Raw genomic sequence first — 20,758 nt, 5'->3', positions numbered from 1 at the left:
GTTCAGTTTCCTGTAGTCAACACAGAATCGCCATGTCCCGTCCTTCTTACGTACAAGCACCACCGGAGATGACCAGGGGCTGCTGGATTCCTGGATCATGTCCTTGCTGAGCATATCCTTTACGTGGTCCTGGATGATTCGACGTTCGGCGGGAGGTACACGATACGGACGGCTATGAACGGGTGGGGAGTTCCAGGTCAGTATTGTGTGCTTTACCGTGGCACACGAACCTAGGGGAGCTCCGCTCACATCAAAGATGTCTGAGAAGTCCGAAAGCAGGTCTGCAAATCGTGCGTCTTCGGGCGAAAGATCAGAGGATATCCTGTCTTCTACGAGGCTTAGATTTCCCTAGGTCTTTGGAGTACCATCCGTGCTTGACGCCGAAATCACAAGAGCAGAAACCGAACAGATCGCCGAAAGAAAATGTTCCGATCCGTGTTCCCGAGGGGAGGAAGCGATCTTCATTGCAAGAGTTTGTTACCCATATTACTCCAAGGCCACCGTCAGAAGTAAGAAGCGAACAAGGTGAGCATAATGATGACTGAAGGAGAACGTCCGTTTTGTAAGAGAAGATGCCATCAACTTGTAGGAGAGTAGCCTCAATTCTCACATGTACAGGTGCCATGGTGTAAGCAAGGACTCTACACGCTGTCAGTACAGAGACGGGAACCGCCATAGGAACGTCATCACCGCCGCAGGTCACGTCAACTCAAAGGTCCAGAACGTTCCGAGAGCAGTCGATGAGGGCTTCTGTAGACGAGAGGAAATCCCAGCCCAAGACGACGTCAGAGATGTAATCACATACAATTCCGACCCGATAGTGACTCTTCCTGTGCAGTACCATAACGGTTTAACGGCGCTACAGTCGCCAAGTCTCACGCGGTGCTCCGTAATCGTCGACGCAGTGCTTCCGACGGTATCAACAAGTCCCTCCAAACGGCAGCTATCAAAATCCAACGTAACATAATTTTCAACAAGTGGTGGGGGGTTTTGGTGACATGTCCAGCGCGCAACCTGACTCCCAAAAGTGTCGCAGGGTGCGGATCTTAGTTTGGAGGTGCAAATGACGGGGTAGTTTGATGCATAGGGGACCTGGACCTCCGTCGGGGATGCGGGGATGCGGAGTCTCTTCCTTGGTTGCTCATCGAAATCATGGGTATCGCGAAACTCGTCAGCATCAAAGCAGTCGTTCCCGAAAGGAGGTAAAAAGGAACAAAAGAAAGGAAACGAAAGAGGAAGCAAACGGAATCAAAGAAAAATAAGTAAGAATCTAGAAAAAAGAGGAAGAAAGAAGAAAAGAAGGAGGAAGAGGAAGGAGAAAAAACAAGCAAAAAAGAAAGGAGGAAACACAAAAACGAACCAAAGGCTCATGATAATGCACTTCCAATGAATCTTCCTAAAGTTTTAAAACCAATGGTCTCTGAACATGCACGAGCGCCACCAAGTATATTGGATCCAATGCTCTTCAAGAAGTTGACATACTTGGCGCCGCTATACACATGTTGGTTTCAATCATCATTGAAGACTGCCTGTATATGACAGGGGCATTAGAAGAAATACGCATTTCTCGAGCTTTCCTGTCCAGAGAGTAGATTAGAGTTGCGTTTCCTCACTGCTCTCAACATTTTTTTTTTTATCAATGACTGGATGCAGAGGTCCCAAACTATTCTATTGGCTAGTGCCATCTCAAATCGAACAATCCGGTACACTTGATGTCTCGAGTGAACGGGAAAAAAAAATGTTGAAGCCATCGGTGAGCTAGGAGACAAAAAAACTGCCTCTCAAAAGACATGTCGTCGCGCGCAGGTTTGAGCGTTCCCTACAAGACTACTGTAGAAGTGTGTTTTTTTTCCGCGCGGAAAATATTTTCGCGTTTTCGAACAGAGCCGGTCTGAGAAGTGATTCGCGAGAACTTAAATTCGCGACACGTTTCCAGAGTGCTTTGCTCTTGCATATCGTGCCGCGGTCAAGACTCCGACATATTTCGGCACGTACTAAGACATCCGTTGTTCACGGGGATGGCGGCGTTCTAGGTCAATCCCTTTCTTCTCTTCCATAGACTACCAGTTCTCATTCATTATCACTCAGGGCACTGAGCAGTTCGGTTGAGATGTCGTACTATCATACAAGCTGGTTTTGAGAAGGCGAGGAAAGGCATGTTGCGGCTTCGTGGTATAGTAGTTATATGTACAGTGCAATGCGTTTGTAGGAGTAACAAAAGCGTGACTAATTTTCATTTCTTTACATCTTGCCTGATGTGAAAAACAATCTTCTGCGGCTTGCTTAAACTGCCTACGCTGCATGGAGCAGAAATGGTCAAGGCAGTCACGGTACAGCCTCGAACGCCGCACAATTTGGCCCTCATATGGCCAGGGTTATTCGCGGGAACTTAAATTCGCGATTTTGGAGGCATACGCGACAAACGCGAAAAATAATTCCGCGCGAAAGAAACCACTTCTACAGTATTTCTTGTCGCATTGTAGAAATTTCTAGATCTGTCTTTAGACCACTTAGGGCGCAATAGGATCCTGCGTTGGCAGTGCTGTGTCGGTTTTTGTTTGTCTGCACAAAAAAAAATCAAAGTTGACTCAAACCGCCAAAAAGCACCATACTCACTACAAATTTGCGGACGATGTCAAAAACGGATAAGACTGAGCTTTATGCCGTTTAATTTGTCATTCATGGGGCTATCGAATGATGTATAATTTGTTGCTCTACTCTGTCAGAAACGTAAGCATACCTCTTTTAGTAGCACCATACCGCCGAAACATGACACATTTTGGAAGCCTTTATCTAGAAAACCCCACCAAAAAGTTTCCTCGAAAATTTTATATGTTCTAGGTAGTTCCCTAGACTATGCACAGAACACAAATCAAAAGTCGGACTTGATCGGTAGGCACACTGTGAATTTTTTGCCAGCCCTATACGCGGAGCGCATTCAAGCGGTGGCACCGTGTCCCGCGTGTTGCAAACTCGAATTTTCCAAAGGGTGTTTCAAAGGGTGTTTCAAATTCTGTCTTCACATAAAAAGTAATTGCTATCATTTGAAACCGTTCTGAGCGTTCGTGTTTATAACAGTGTTGTAATCGCTGAATGTAGATTGTGGAGCAACCACATGTGGTCATATTTTTTGCGGGACGACAGACATGCAATGCAAGTACTGGGAGCCCGTGAAGAACAGAATGCTTAAGAATACTTTTGAGTCTTTATAAGAGGTATATTTGTCCACGGTGATCATGTGTGTGTCCATCAAATGAAGCATATTTACACACCCAGAATAAAAACAACTTGGCAGCGAAGAAGGCAAGGTAACCTAAGTTATGCAGAGTATTCCGGGTGGATGAGAGTGCTCGTGTCATGAAGTACTTTAGGCTGTTGTTGGAGCCACTTTCGTTAATGTTACTTTTGATGACAGGTTCTTGTCAGATTTTCTTGATAGACTCTTCTCACGTTACATGCTAACTCGCTGCAGTCCTGGCAGTTACGCCTGGATGTTCCTGGCAAGGCAACACCGAAAGCGGCGTCCAATTTACGGTCTGTCTTTCTGCCCATTTCTTCACATATTTCGGAGTGTTTCCGCTGTGCCTACGCCTCCACCGACTTCCTTCTTTGCTTTAGCGGTGTGACATTAATGACTTCAGGTGATATACATGGTATACGTATACTCATTGATTTCTTCGACCACGTCGGGCTGGTGCACAAACGGCTCACCGCGTGAGTTTCCTCTAAATGTGGGCGACATTGCTGCGTGCTGTGATTCAGTCACCTTTGCTGTATGAGGCGGTAGTCAGAGCAATACACACGGTTAACGCTGTACAACGAAGAGGCCACTGAGGTAGGTGTGATGCCAGGACGACACACTACAGTAATGCAGGTGTCTTCACACACTCTGTATAAGGGCACCCCGTGCACTTCTGTAGTCGAGGATGATGCAAAACTTTGCGCAAACTGTCTTCCGGGAGTTAATCAGTTTAGGACCTTCCCAGGGTCCTACCATGTCGAACCTAGAGTCACTAGTCGAACCGAAGAACATATTGGACAGTTGCGCCAGTCGGGCTGTTTCGACAAGGTTCACAAAAGGCACTATGAATTACCCTCGAGTGTGTGCGTAAGACACTACACAACAACACTTTCCTCAGTGCGATTTCCGCCGTCCGAGGTCATGGGGCCGCAGGAAAGGAAATGTTTTAAAGAATACTGGAAGTGACTGCGTCTCTCCTGCCATAATGTGTACAGTAAATATGCTTGTTTAGAATAACCCTGAACAGATATACCTCTTACAAAGATGTAAAAGCATTATGTTTTTCACGGGCTCCCAGCACTTGCAATGCATGTGTGACATCCCGCAAAAAAAAAAAAAAAAAAATGCGAGCACATCTGGTTGCTCCACAATCTAGATTAAGCGATTACAATACTGTTATGAATATAAACGCTCAGAACGGCTTGAAACGACAGTAATTACTTTTCATGTGAAGACAGAAGTTGAAAGTCTCGTTGGTAAACTCGATTTTGCAAGACGCGGCCCATGGTGCCACCACTTGAATGCACTCCGCGTATAGGGCCGCCAAAAAAGTGCGCCTACCGATGAAGTCCGAATTCTGACGTTTCTTCTGTGTATAGCCTACGACATATTAAAAATTTTGGAGCATGTTTTTGGTTGGGTTTTTCACATACTGCCTTCCGAAATTCGTCATTTTTCGGAGGTATGGTGCTGCTTAAAGAGGTATCGCTTAGTAGAGTAACAAATTATATATAACTCGATAGCCTCATGAGTGACAAATTAAACGGCATAAAGCTCAATCTTATCCGTCTTGTACATCGTCCGCAAAGGAGCAGTGAATATGGTGCTTTTTGGCACTTTGAGTCAAATTTATTTTTTTACAGACAAACAAAAACCGACACAGCACTGCCGGTTAGGCCTCATATCCTCCAAATGGCCATTTCCACCGACGTCCTAAATCAACCAAAAGCTCATTTCATCCGAAGAAATGTTTGAAGGTTCCGGGCTCTCGGTTGATCTGGGCAGGTGGCAGTGACCCATATACCCCAAATGCTCCTTTCATCCGAGCGCCCAGAACCACCGAAAGCGTGATACTTGAAATAACACCTTCCCCCGTTTGTCAGGGAGAGGAGGAAGGGTGAGCGGTTCTTGGGTGTGCGGGAATCCAATGTACTTCTTGCAACTGACTCAGAAGTGAAGTTTGCCAAGGAAAGGTATTATCGATGTCGATCGCGTTCAGCAGTGATCCGATCCCAATAGAGATATTTTCCATATGAGTGACTGGAGTCCAGGCACTGTGTAGGTCATGATAGTGGAAAACAAATAGTAACAAAGCGCCCACGGCACAGGTCCCGAAAAAGGTTACAAAAAGGACCTCCTCCTTTACTTTTATTTAATGCTTTCTGTTAATACAGTTCAGACGTTCAGAAAACACTCTATTAGCCGGCTGAAACAACCCCAAGAAAAAGCTTGCAAGCAGTATGAATGCATGAAACCAACATATCGTCTGAACTGTCAATCTTCTCAGAAGGCGCTTGAGGTTTGTGTGTTTTCCGCCGTTCCGCTATATGTTCCAGCCCCAGGGCATACCATTCCCATCATGTTCTTTTTCCGTGCCTCATGACGCGGACCTCCATGAGCTTCCGAAGGTAGAGATTCTCCCGTGAGCAACGTGCATACGAATAAAATTCATTTTCGAAATATCTCTCCGTTCAGATCACTTCTTGAACGCGATCTCATTTGTACACACGAAGTGTCGTGTCATTTCTACCCACCCAAGCTCAGGCTTCTTTGATATACAGGGTGTCCACGCTAAGTGTGAACAGATTTTTTAAAAATATATATAACACTTTTTGCAAGATGAAATCAATTGCAATATAGCATATGCTAATGGGCACTCCCTAGCAGCGCATTAGCAAAGTCCAAAGGCAATGTCTTAATTAACTTTCATTAATTAACTTTTTAATTATAAAAGCTACAAAGTTGTCCCAATGAGAACATCTGTTCCTTTCGGTCACCTGATATCGTAGCCGTTTTCAGAAGAAAAATCCGTTCGATAGATCGCCCGCAAAAAATTCGTGAAGGAACGCCATTTTTTTCTTTATTTTGTTCATTGCGCTTCTTAGAAGACTCGTCTTTCTTTCACCCTCGATGTGAGAGGGAGAAAGAGCACACTATCGCCTCTCGCGTCCTGGAAAAGGATTAAAAGGAAACAGAAAATGCAACCCAAGATAAAGCCAGTTCCGATAGAGTCACCCGATACATTTGTTTTTGTTTTGTTTCCGCAAGTTAAAGCATCTTCGACGCATGAAGCGGCACTGTGCTCCTTCCCCCTCTCCCGTTGGGGATGAAGGAAATACGCGTCTTCTAAGAAGCGCAATGAACAAAATAAAGAAAAAATGGCGTTCCTTCACGAATTTTTTGCGGGCGATCTATCGAACGGATTTTTGTTCTGAAAACGGCTACGATATCAGGTGACCGAAAGGAACAGATGTTCTCATTGGGACAACTTTGTAGCTTTTATAATTAAAAAGTGAATTAATGAAAGTTAATTAAGACATGGCCTTTGGACTTTGCTAATGCCCTGCTAGGGAGTGCCCTTCAGCATATCTATATTGCAATTGATTTCATCTTGGAAAAAGTGTTATATATATTTTTAAAAAATCTGTTCACACTTAGCGTGGACACCCTGTAGATTCCGTGCATCAGCTGTCATTTTTATATCAGTCATATCCGTTACATCTCGCGGAGATCTAGATGCTACACCTCTAAGGATAATTATTAAGCACGGAAACAAAAGAAGCTGTAGAAGTCAGCGGATCGCGTACATCACGTTACAGAACATTTCGAGCACCGGATGAGCAGCACCCAGGGACCCACGTGATGGCTAGAGTCACGTCACCCTCTCTGGTGAGCTGCAGAAAGCACAGCTCGAGGCAGACTTAACTGGAACGCGACTTCGACTGCCGAATCGGGAAGACCGCCACCCTAGCGGCGCTTAGGAGAAATACAGGGAACTAATGTTTCGACTGTCCTACTTATGGCAAATTCGGGTGGTCATTTTATGGCAACATGGCCTAGCACTCGGAAATTGCTAGGTCGGCTCTCGAGCTGGATCACGTGACAGTTGCCACCCGAACATGAGTACCAGGGATCTAGCGGTTTTAGGATCAGGATCAGGCTCGCGTCATCCCTTTTGAAGCAGGGCAGAGTTCGTACACTCGGATCAAGTTAGGGGTAACGCGGTCGCCCGTCTTCGGGTTCCGTCGTCTGCTAAATTGCGTGAACTTCGACTTGCGGGCCAATGAGGGCACTCGTCACCGTTGCAGTGCGGATTTGACGACACTGGAAATAGTTGGGCAACCCACTGCTCGACAGTTTCGAGATCGTGCGAAAAAAGTGCTAGCTAACAAATTCTCGGCGCTCGGAAATTGCCACACGAACAAGCGAGATTGCTTTGCTTCGTCCAAACGAACATGACTGTTCGGGATCTGGAAAAAAAAGTTGCCATGAAATGATCACCCGAATTCGCCATTATGCTGCGAGGGTGTCCGCCTTGGCATGAGGTGTGGACTCGGGATTACCCTCAACTGTGGTTATCATCGCGACGTTTGTTACGGTTTGAGGCGATTATGTAAAGGTGCATGCTGGCCGATATCACGCGGATGCGACGCTGTTATCTCATTAAAGGTCAGCTACGCCGATTTCCCGATGTGTTGAAACGGTTGTGATATTCAGAACGAGCACATCCAACTGCCCCCGAAACGCACCTTCGTTTCTCAATTTTGTCTTCCCATTACGAAAATTAATTCATCAAAGAAACCAAAACAAGCCATGGGCACAGCCATTTTTGTGACGTAGATGGGATAAACCTGCTCCATCTACGTAGATAGAGAGTCGTGCGTCTGATTGGATGAAAGCTGAGGCTTTCTCTGACTTTCCTGGCGTCTTCTCCCGTTTGCGAGGAAATCCAGTTATGGCCGCCGGCTACGAGGTAATCCCGAGAACTATTGAACGATGGAAACAACACCCGCGAACTCACCTCAACATCATTTTCGGCGTGAAATTGTGATTATGCGTGCTCGAGAACTTCGCAGTTCAACCGTTGAGCTACCATTCACGTCAACCCGTTTGCTGCTTTTACTACAAGTGCAGGAATGGGAGCGATTGAGCAACAACGTGAGACTTGGTGATTGTTTGAGCAGATACCTGCAGAGGACTGGTCTTCAAAGAAAGAAGGCCGTATTTCTGCCCATGCACATCGTGCGATTGCCAAGCTTGTTACACGAGATACATATATTGTGGAGCAACATATAGCGCGACTGCAATGAACGACGTAGGAATGTATCGTGACCACTCGAACTGCATTCGTTGAACCATTCGTCGGTTATATGAAAGTGCTCATTAGAGTTGCCCCGCACAAAAAGTGTTGGATATAGTTTTGTAGTGTGTTGTTTATCTCGTAGAGCGCATCGCGGCATGTAGGTCGAGAGCCCTTATAGGTATTGTTTACATGTTTACATGAGTGTGCGCATTGTTCTATACCACACAGGCCGTATTTCATTCATAATAGTTTCGCAAATAAACACGTACGGGTCGATCTCATATTGCTTTTGAGTTAGGCATAGTGTCTTCAGATCAGGGTATGTGTATCCTGTTTGCTGGGCCCAACAGTTGTTATTAAGGGTAGTGCAACATTTACCACTTCTTGAACCATGCTAACATTGCCAGAATAAGGAACATTACACTGTGCTGTGTATTCCACACTCAGTTGTCTCGCGACGTAAACCCCCAATTATTATATTGGGTACTCCACATGTTCCACATGTTCAACCAGTCAGCACTTCCCATATCCTATTTTTTTAAACATGTGCTTAAAATTGCACAACTGCCACTCAAGTAACTTTGCCACCAAATTAGTCAGTGACAAAAGGTATATGTTCTTCATCACAAATTTAATAACCTTGGTGGAAATGGTTGATGGTGTCCTCTGTCTTGTATGGTGCACTTCATAGCAAAATACACAATAGTCCAAATGTTTTCCTTGTCCACAAATGCCCCGTCAAAGCTGGAAGACTCTTATCAAAATGGGGAAGCGGGCTTGCTTGTCCAGAGAAACAAATATGAAACTGCAGTGCTCAACGTAAATACCTGCATGCTCAGCAACTAAGGCTGGTGATGCCGAAGACCTAATATTTCTAGGTTAAAAGGAACAAAGGAGAAAAGACCACTGCAGCATATTAATGTTGTTTCAAAAGTATAACACCACAAAATTTGTGAGAGTCAGTTGGTGTATTTAGTTATGTTGGTCACCTCCTGCACCAAGTTTTAATAAGATTCAAATGCGTTGCTACCAACCAGGACCTAAGCCTGACCTATGATCTAATAATAATAATAGTATCCATCTATGACCTATATGGACCTTCACCACTAGTTTGGTCTAGGTTTCACACGTGGTTTCTAGTAAAATTCGAAGCTGCTCTGTAGAGCTGACAGGAGACTTGCAGAGTAGAGAATTTTTTATTTATATTTTCCAAAGAACATGTAAAAAACAATGTGCTGTACCAACTGTATTCAAAGAAATACAAATATACTTTGTTTTAGCTTTGTGCATATTAGCAGATTACAGGTGACCGATGACACACAATGGGTGTCAAGGGTGAGAACACAAGAATACTACCACTGCAGGCACTGTCCTGAAATTCTAAGTCACCATTTGTCAGAAAGCAATGACCACGCACAGCCTAAGGATCATATTGAACTCCTTCCATTATTCGTTTTATTGACAGCATGTTGGCTGCCATCCAGTCCATGAAAGTGACCCTTATCGTTGAAAAAACGGTTCAACAGCAAGCGAGCTGGTGATAGTGTCCATGATGGCGAGACCTGAAGAGGAGATACAAGAAGGGACATACACACACTACGTTGAGACATTGTGTATGTCCCTTCCTATCCCTCGTCTCAGGGTTTTTCGCTATGGACCTTCATGATGTTTCCTTCGGCAAACTTTACATATTTTTATGTAGAATTGTGAAGGTACAGCCAGGCGCTGTTAGCAAATCACACAGTACTTTACTTGAATCAAGAATCCATAGAAGGTACACAGTCATCTTCAGCATTGCACACATCTATGGGACATGTTAATCACTTTGGAATGTCACAGACATGTCATGGAGGCCGGCACATGATTAGTGGTGCTGAACAGACAACTATTTGTCATAGTTTAGGCATAAAAAGCAGTTTTGTCACCTGCATGTTGAGACAGATGTATCTCTACATACTTTGCCATGACACAAATATATGAAGCAACAAATGTACCCTCTACTTTATTATGGTTATTAGTCAACACTGCCAAGAATGTGAGAACACAGTCTTGTACCACCTACACTCTTCAAAATGACCTTCACACACGACACATTGTAGGTCAACGAGACTCCAGAATGTCCTCTCCCTCCCCATTAGCTGAAAACATTTTTCTACAACCTTGGATAAGGGGAAGTTAGTACAAGAAACGCACACATTCCTTTTTTGAGCAAATCAGTATTCAGAGCGTTACCATACTGTGGTAGGCCTGCAGTGCATTACGTGGCCATTCTGCCATTTCCCATAGTGCTTTATGGTATGACACAGTATTTCTAAATCTTTACTGTAGTTTACTGGTTGTAGCAGAAAAAAAGACACCACTGTCTCCGATCACAGGACGCAAGCCATAAGTGCTATACGGAGGGTGAGAACACAAGAGTACTACCACTGCAGGCACTGTCCTGAAATTCTAAGTCACCATTTGTCAGAAAGCAATGACCAGGCACAGCCTAAGGATCATATTGAGCTCCTTCCATTATTCTTTTTATTGACAGCATGTTGGCTGCCATCCAGTCCATGCAAGTACATGCTGCCTAAGTACATGCTGTACATGTGAACATGATGCTGTTTGAATGTTGAAAGTACATGCTGCATAAGTCCAGTACAGAAACAGTACATGCTGCTCTCTAGCAGTTGTTCGTGTTTGGACATTGTATGGTGCATGCAGGGTAAATTCCATGGCTAAAATATCCAAACGTGAACAACTGTTAGATGACATGATGTAGAATGCTCTATAGTACAGTAAAACCTCCACAGTGGGACACCTCCCTACCTCGGACAACTCCCCATGATTTCATTGCACGGGCAGGCTCCCATTGAAACTACATGGGGTCGAAATTCTCTATGTCGGACACCTCCCTATCTTGGAAGTAGGATAGGGTTTTCCCTGCAAAGTCAGACAAAACCCTGGCCAAATTACCTCAATATCGGCCCATCTTTGCACCAAAAAGACCCAAAATGAGCCAGTGGCCTTGACTTTTGCCCCTTTTTTCCCCTATACTGGTCTCAGCATTTTGTTGCTTTAGTTTTTAGAGTCCAAAACCAAGTGCTGTCAGTCTACATTGTAATTCTTTATGTGAGCACTTGTCTTCAGTTTGTCTAGAGCCTTTGAACGAGCACTGCACCAAAGCTATGAGAAGTGGGCTGACGCTTGAGAGACAAGTCCTTGCTGTTCGAAAAGCTCCAGAGGTAATGCCATTGAGTAGAATCTGAACGGAATTGAATATACTAAAATCAGTAATAATTATCAGTGAAGAGTGGGTAGAGGTACCACTACCAGGCACCACCACCAGGTACCACTAAGGACCTTAAATTGAAGAAGGGGGACATTTCTCACAGCTGTGATCTCTTCCATTTTTTGTTGCCGTCATATTCTGTAACTCGGACACCTCTATAAGTAGGAGACGCTTCGGCTGCACCGCGGGTGTCCAACATAGTAAGGTTTCACTGTATTTATGTTCAGTGTCATGTGACCACAAACAATATAGCTTTTGCTCATGCTGCACAGCACAGGCGAATTGAGCTGCATGTGAGGATAATAACATGAAACCCGAGGCGCGGAGGAAAAGGCATGATTTTATGGTCTCTGTGTCAGTTGTTTCATATTGTAATTGCGTACCAGCTGGCCTGTACCTGAGAACAGGTTTCATGCATTGTACACGCACCATAGACATGCAGTATGTGGTGTGTTGTGAATAATTTGTTTGTTGTTGAATAATTAACATTATCAATATACTGCTGCAGATGATACAAACAATAGCACACAAGATGCTCCGATATGTTCTGCAGGAATGTCTCTGTACTCACAATATTAGTACAGCAGCTACAGAAAGGCATAAAACAAGTTTTTGTATACATGATACCACTTGAATGCAACAAAAGCTTCTGCTGCACTGCCAGAACACCATGGCGGACAGATTTACCTTACTTCACCTGAGAAAAAGTATGTACTGGTGCACACATGATGCTGTTTGAATGTCTCGAAAAAGATAATTTATGACCGAAAGACATCAACTGGAAGATTTCGATTTACCTTAGTCAAAACTGAGAAAAAGTATGTGCTGTTGCACACATGGAACTGCTTGAACTGCCCTTGAGAAGAGAACACCTTATTTGTGACCAAAATACAACAGCTGAGCCAACATTGAATTTATACCTTACTCAAAATACACAAGATGTGCTGCCGTGCATATGATACGATGATACTGCTTAAATGTACTCTGAAAGCGCTGGCACCTCAGGCATGGTTGCTCTAAGCTAGCGAGCAACAGCAAGGGTATACGAACACAAGAAGTCGAGCACAAGTGATGGAATGCACTTCATTAATCAGAAAATAAAATACCTCAGTACCAGGTGTCACTGTTCCGTCAACAAAAACAGATGAACTTTGAAGAGGCGTCTGGTTGGCACTGGTGACAGCCTTCAGCTTGAAACCCAGACGGTGATAGTTGAGACGTGGAGTGCAAGCTTTTCGGTGGTGCCAGAATGCCTGCGAAATTATTTAACAAATAAGGCAATTCCAAATCTGTACTGAGAATACACCCGCTGGGGCGTAATCTCTAAAGGATGAAGCAGTAACTGACAGATAGCGTATTTTTCTCTTCTACGTGATGCAATTTGCACCGCATGACTGACTTATCTAACATTACGTGTCTTACCTTTATCTGCTGCCTAGTCCTGCCCCTGCAATCTCCTGCTGCAGATAAGGTTGGCACAGCATCCCGGACGAGACATCTTCGGCTACTTGTGAAACAAGTTGCGCATTGCTTCCGTAACATTCGTATGAGCCAGATGAACAGATCAAATCGCTGCTTTCGAAGGTGGCACCCAGTCGGAGTTGTAACCGATCGTTGCAGTCAATAGATTTCTCTTTCGCCTTTCGGAAAATTGTGGTTTGAAACATTGGAACTGCATGCTGAAGTGTTCTTGCAGACGGGAGCAAACCGCTCATGCATTCTCTGCACGCAGCACAGAACACGAATCACACCAGGAAGACTGTACTGGCCTAGCAAATGCTTTGCAGTCGAAGGAAGCAAAACTCACGTTCCTCGTGGGTTTAGTGAAGTCCAGAAATATACTGGCTCCCTAATAGCGAACTGTTTATCACTTCCCCAATGTGAATCTGCGCAGCAGACGGCTCGGCAGAAGAAACTGGCTGGCTTGGCGGAAGAAACCAAGCCAAAAGTCATGCCAGGCCGGAGCGCGGGCAGACCACGAATGTGTCGTCGACACAGGGTTTGCGGGCCAAAAGACGGGATGTCAGTGAAACTAAATATTCACTTTTTCTGAAAACCGCGAGGAGTTTGGGATAACTATTTTGCATACATAATCAGTGTTCCCTTATGTGTGTGTGTGTGTGTGTGTGTGTGTGTGTGTGTGTTCACATCGTGTGAGTACCATTTCATTCTGTAACACTCGAAAATCGGCGTAGCTGAGCTTTAACACACAAAGGTGGACACCAAATTCAAATTCCCTCGTTCCCGCATTGAATTTGCCACTAGACTCCGTGCATCCTCATTTGTCTAATCACAAATCTGAAAATGCTCAACTGAGCAAACGCGACCAGCTTCGTGTGTATCAATGAGAAGGTCAGCGCATCCGTGCGATATCAGCCGACATACAACTTCACATAATCGCCGCAAACACAAACAAATATCGCAATGATAACCGCAGCTGAGGGTAATGCTGAGTCATCAGCTCATGGCTAGGCGGACGCTCCAGCAGCAACAGTGGGACAGTCGAAACACTGTTTGCCGTTATTTCTCGTATGAGCCGCTAGGGTTGCTCTCTCCCCGACATTACCTCCGCCAGTCGAAGTGGCGTTCCAGTTAACTCTGCTTCGGGCTGTACATCGGATACCCCCACACTTAGGATCCGCTCGCCCTTCCTCCTTTCCCTGTCAAACGGGGGAAGCGTGTCCTTTCAAGTATCACGCTTTCGGTGGTTCTGGGCGTTCGGATGAAAAGAGCATTTGGGGGATATGGGTCACTGCCACCCGCGTGCCCAGATCAACCGAAAGCCCAGAAGCTCCGAATATTTTTTCGGAGGAAATGAGCTTTCGGTTTATTTGGGACGTCGGTTGAAATGGGCGTTTGGAGGATAGGAGCTGCTACCAGCACCGCCAACGCAAAATCCTATTGTGCCCTAACTGGTCTAAAGCCAGATCAAGAAATTACTACAATGCGAAAAGAAATAGCCTTGTAGGGAACGCTCAAACTTGCGCGCCACAGCATCGTCCTATGAGAGACAGTTTTTTCCTCCTCTCCTATTTCCCAACCCGCGCAGCGCAGAGAATTCGGAAAGCGTTTATTTCTCCTAATTCACGGATGGGTTCAACATATATTTTTTTCCCGTTCATTTGAGACATCAAGTGTACCGGATTGTTCGATTGGAGATGGAACTAGCATACTGCAAGGTTTTAGCCCTTCTAAACTAACCAAATGCACTTTTAAAGGCACTGTAAACGTATTTTTATTCGCGATATATTAATTTTCGCGAGTTTCGCGACCGCTAAAAAATCGCCAAAAATTGTACTCGCGAACACAGCTTGGCGTTTATTCCGCAAAAGGAAACCGCCCTAGAATCGCGGAATTAAATACTCGCGGATAACTTCGCAAATGACTGAATGCGCGATTCGCGAAAATTAATACATCGATAATAAAAATACGTTTACAGTACCTCACGTCTGATGGCTTAGGAAAAAAATACAAAGCTTTGTACAGTTTTCGCATATTAAATTTAGAGGCACTGTCCGGACCCCAAATGTGGAAGTAAATGGCTGTTGGCAGATGATTCCTCAAGTGTTCCTGAGCTACAATGCAAAATATTTATTTCTATTTGGCTGTTTTCATATACAGTACGCATCATGTTGCTGCTTTTTCTTAACGGTCTCTGGTTCGGCATTTATAATGGCGTTGTTGGGCGCTAGTGGAACATAGGTGTTCACTGTTAGAAAACAAGAGAAAAACCACAATGGGCGTGTGTGTTTGGGGTTTCCGAAGTTCGAACACCGGTTGTGGGTAGCCAGCGTTCGTCATCGTGGATGGAAGTTGTACGAGTTAAAGGGGTACTAAGATGCAAAAACAACTTGATCTCAAATGAAAGACTGTGGTTCAATTCGTGCAACTGACCACAAAATTGGTTCACACAGCACTTCCGTTTAGAACAAAAACGCGATGAAAACTGAGCCATCTTTGGTGGCAACGAATTGGGCCATCGTCAGCAGTACGCAGGCAGGCAATAAGGCCGAAACAGTTGTCCAGTACTGGCATGGCGACGTTTGAGCACTTATAAACATATGCTATATGTGCAGCCAAAGAGCTTCGGCTAATTCTTCTCATTACATATTTTAGTGGCTTTGCACTGGGCTTTCAGCGGTGTGCTAGCACACCCTGACAGGAGGAATCACGTGTTACGTGACCCTCTGATGCCAACCGCTCAAATGTTGCCTGCCTGCGTACTGCTGACGATGGCCCAGTACGGCTGAAACAGCTGCCCAGTACTGGCATGGCGACGTTTGAGTACTTACAAACATATACTATAGGTGCAGCCAAAGTGCTTCGGCTAATTTTTCTCATTACATACTTCACTGGCATTGCACTGGGCTTTGAGTGGTGTGTTAACACACCCTGACGGGAGGAATCACGGCCTTCGTGACCTTCTGACGCCATCCGCTCAAACACTGCCTGCCTGCGTACTGCTGACGATGGCCCAATAAGGCCGAAACAGCTGTCCAGTACAGGCATGGCGACGTTTGAGCACTTACAAGCATTATACAGGGTGTCCCAGAAAACGTGTCACTGAATTATAATAAAAAAAGTACACCACCTAGAGTCATGCGGTCAATGGCATTTGTTCTTACTGGGTTTTTGCCACCTCCTCATGTGAATGTCGTGTAACGTAAGTTCAATTATGTAAATTTTTGCGAGCTTAAGTCGAAAATTTGCCTAGTAAAGGTCACTTTTTTACCCCACCAATGTGAAGAGCGTGTCTAGTTTAGTCAAATTAATGATAATTGACAGGGATATTCAGGAGCTATCCCATCAGAAAAAATAGCCAAACATCATGCTCTACGGATGTCGCACAGAATAGCGCACGATGAATTTTTCAGCGCAATCGTTGTCAGTCCAACGAAAGGAGGTCGGAAACCCAGCCCTCCCCGACATCGCAGGAAGAGAAACAGGAACGGCTTATCACGTCCGACTTTCGCTGGGATAATGCTTTCCCTCTCCCAATTTTAGGAACTGTTACTTTTTCTACTATCACTCTGTGGGCTGGCTTCGGAACCTCTTTTCCTCGCACTGAGAGCGATTGCACTCAAAAAGTCATCGCGCGCTATGGTTCGGTGCTCCGAAAAGCACGATATTCGGCTATTTTTCCTGATGGGATAGCTCGTGAATATCAAAGTGAATTATCATGAATTTGAGTGAATTTGGCACGCACTTCATATTGGTGTGGTAAAAAAGTGACCCTTACTTGGCAAATTTCCGAGTTCAGTTCGCAAATATTTACATAATTAAACTTGGAGTACATTACACTCACATCAGGAGGTGGCAAAAACCTGATAAGAGCAAATGCTGTTGACCGCATGATTCTCGGTGGCGTAGTTTTTTTATTATAGTTCAATGATACGTTTTCTGGGACACCCTGTATACACAGGGTGTTCCATTTAAGATTGACCCCACCTTTAAAAAATAATGAATAATCGCAGAAGAATGAAACCAAGTGCATAGTGTTACCAGTGACCTCGAGCATTTAATAGTATTTTTTGTTGCGCAATTAACTGATTAATTAATTAATTTAATTTTCTAACTTTTTAATTAGGAAGATCACACCGGAGATGTCAACTGTGAAGTTGTAGGCGTTGACATGAGAAAGCGAATGCAGTGTGTTGGAACTCTCTAGCTTATACGAGTCTTTTTTTCCCGGGCCAGCAGAAAGGGCCCGGAGTTCCGAAACTACGACGGAATCAGTTTCCGTCGCGCGAAAAGAGCGCTTCATTGCAGCGCTTTCTCACGGTCGCTTGACGAACAAGCATTGATGCCGTCTGTTCCGCCGATGCTGTTATCTGTCACGGGTGCGGGGACACCAGCAAGGTCACTGCGGCGCTTTATCTCTTGATTCTTTGTTTTTTAGGCGTGAAACGACACAAAACACGGGAACCGGAAGTTATCTGCTCACGGCTTACCTTGAACCACGAGCGCGAGATTATTAAATCAATGAGAAAGAAAGAAAAGCTGTGGGCTATGAAATTTATGAAGCCGCTCTTTTACACCTTTTCATTTGCACCCACTCTCTGCGTTGTAGCACAAGTTATGTCTTTTCCAACGAAGAGACAGTAGGTACGATGCTTGTCCTAGATGTTGCACAGGGCAAGCAAGAAAGGAAGGAAGCAAGCGAGCATGTAAATAATAACAGTAATAATTGGGGGGTTTATGACTATAGGGGAAACAACGGTGATCATGACCGACGCCACGGTAGTCGGCCTGTGAATTAATTTTGCCCACTTGGAGTTCTGTAACGTGGGTGGAATCTTACACACGGAAGATCGTATGTAAGTCACACGAGGAGACGGCATGCCTAAGCAATCCGTGCCTTCAATTCATTCGCTTTCTCATGTCAACGCCCACAACTTCACAGTTGACATCTCCGGTGTGATCCTACTAATTAAAAAGAGAAAATTAAATTAATTAATTAATCAGTTAATTGCGCGAAAAAAAAATATTATGAAATGCTCCAGGTCACTGGTAACACTATGCACTTGGTTTCATTCTTCTGCGATGATTCATTATTTTTTAAAGGTGGGGTCAATCTTAAATGGAACACCCTGTATATATATATGTATACACCGGGTGTTTCAGTTAAATCCCCGTGCTAAATAATTCGCGAATGGGTGCACCAATCGACAAACTTTCTTTTTTACAAGTATCTGTCCGATACCACCTGCAAGCTGCGCCCTGTGTGAATGAGTGGGAGGCGCTCATTATCTAAATAAAAATTCAAATGAGTTTCGTAAAAAACAATAACTTCTAAAGCAGGCCGCTGTCCGCATTAAACTAGGTACTGCCCCCTTTAGGACCTTCAGTGGACACCTTTTAGAAAAAAATCTGCCACCGAAGCTGGTCATTTGTTGCTGTAATTAATTGGTTTCTGTTTACATATTTTGTCGCGGCTGGTCGCGGTGAAGCACAAAAGAACGTAGTTCATTGGTGGTATAGACATAATTCATTGGTCGATAAGGGAGTGGAAGAGCGTCCTTTTGCGCTTCACTGCGACCAGCCGCGACAAAAATATGTAAACCAAAACCAATTATAATTACTGCAACAAATGGCCGGCTTCGGTGGCAGATTTTTCTCTAAAAGGTGTCCACTGAAGGTCCCAAAAGGGGCAGTACCTATTTTAATGCCGACAGCGCCCTGCTTTAGAACTTACGTTTTTTTTTACAAAACACATTTGAATTTTTATTTGAATATTGAGCGCCTTCCACTCATTCACACTGTGCTCAGCTTGTAGATGGTATGGGACAGATACTTGTAAAAAAGAAAGTTCGTTGACTGGTGCTCCCGTTTGCAATTTTCTTTAGCCCGGGGATTGAACTGAAACCCGGTATGTATATATGCGTGTGAGAAAAAAAAAGCGTAGCACGTCGCGCTAGAAAACGATGACCCGTCCTCTTGGTGTTTTCTCTCACTGTTGTTTCACATGCCTGTTCCTACCATTGAGAAGGTAGTGAGCCTTCCTTGTTTTGCTGCTTGATATAATGTGAAGGCAGACGACTGGTTGCACGACTCTTTTCGTGTAACCTTTTAGCTGAAACCTTCGAAGCGGGAAATCTACTTTGTAATAGGGTGTGGTCAATCCTACAGGTGCTTTCTATTTGTGACAAAAAATTCAGGGCGGTTACGACTTGTGTAACACAAAGTTTAGCGTCAGCTGTGCTATCACACACGATGCAACACGCTGATCCTTTCACGAAGGCTCACGACAAAATGAGTTGCTGAAATTATTCTCCGCCCAAAAATTGCATTTTCTTCCGTCCTAACTGAGGTGACGTTCTCCGCAAGAAGGTTCGGCAGATCATCCATTTGTGGCACAGTTAATGTACAACCCTCAGGTGTTTGCATAGCCGCATCAATCTTTGTTGGTGCACTGGGTGTGCACCCCGATCAACGGAAACATGCCATGGCAGTCATCAGAAATCAGTGTATTGGCAGTACGAGCACATCATTCGTGAGCCAGCTTCCGGTCGTTTTGGGCGCCTCCTATAGTACCAGACTCCGCTGCTACAGCTATGAGCGGTTGCAAGCTATGGCTCTAGATGGCGCAGCAAATGGCGCACTAGCTTCAATCTCACTAATTTTGGGTAGGTGTGTTTCAGACGTCGTAACTTTGTTGTAAATATCTCGACTGCGCTGTAATTTTTAGGGACTGTTGTAGGCATGATTCAATACCTCCAGTGCACAGTTTGCCTGTAGACGTATAACAGAACAGCAAAAAACGACCAGCGCAAGAAATAGTTTTTCATCTTTTTCACCAAGGCATTGTAAATTATCTATACAATATAGAAAACATACGACATTGTAGCAGCCTTTGCCTGGCATCCCCCCCAGCAATGGGGTAGAATATCGCCTGTGGCGATGAACCTCCACACTCTCCATCTCAAAATAAAGTTGTTGTTGCTTTTGTTGTTTGTTGATTTTTGCCTGTCATAGAACAACATGATGAAGAAAACTAGACTGTGCTATCTTCTTCGGCTTTCGCTAAATCCTTTCTGAAACAGCACCAAATATCACTGTCATCGCCTTACTCTCGGCCTTATAGCACCGTTGCAGATCGATATATCGAAAAACGGTTTCCATAGCGGAGTAGGCAAAGAAAGGAGCTTCCCCATGGTGCCAATAGCTTCAGGAACACACGCACAGGAGCAACAAAATCCTTTCTGGAAAGTGGCCGTTTTCAGGGGAGGAGTGGTTACCGAAGCATTAACCTTTCACTCATGCTTTCGATTTGGGAGCCGTCTGGTGGTCGTTATATGCAATCTCAGAAAAAATAACATACATGGTAAATACCTACACCATGCCATAGGCAACAACACAATTTCTTTTCTGGAAAATCGGCCGTGGGCAAGCCACGTGATCGGGACACTTGAGTTGGTATGACACTTTGTAAAGTTCATGACCTGAGTGTCGAAATCACCAACAGCAGTGACGAGAATGTTGATGCCTCCCTCAGCTGCTACGATTCTTGTATCCACCATGAATGTGTACAGTGAAAGTACTAGCCTCGCAGAAATTTGTTGTGGCATGTTGTCCCATTTTTGTGCAACGAAGCAGACATGGGTACACAGTTTTCTCCAGTCACTGAAAATTCTAAATAACGACTTTAGAAACAAAATGG

General features: G+C 44.6%; 1 protein-coding gene across 2 annotated transcripts in view; it reads right to left on the bottom strand.

The window, feature by feature from the left end:
• Window positions 1-20,758, bottom strand: part of LOC135375593 (Fanconi anemia group D2 protein-like) — a 339,045-nt gene that overhangs the window by 11,666 nt on the left and 306,621 nt on the right. The window lies entirely within an intron of this gene.

This window comes from Ornithodoros turicata, unplaced genomic scaffold (assembly GCF_037126465.1).
Source record: "Ornithodoros turicata isolate Travis unplaced genomic scaffold, ASM3712646v1 ctg00000903.1, whole genome shotgun sequence".
NCBI classification, from domain to species: domain Eukaryota; kingdom Metazoa; phylum Arthropoda; class Arachnida; order Ixodida; family Argasidae; genus Ornithodoros; species Ornithodoros turicata.
Note: the sequence above shows the minus strand (reverse complement) of the source record. Positions and strands in the feature narration are given on the sequence as shown.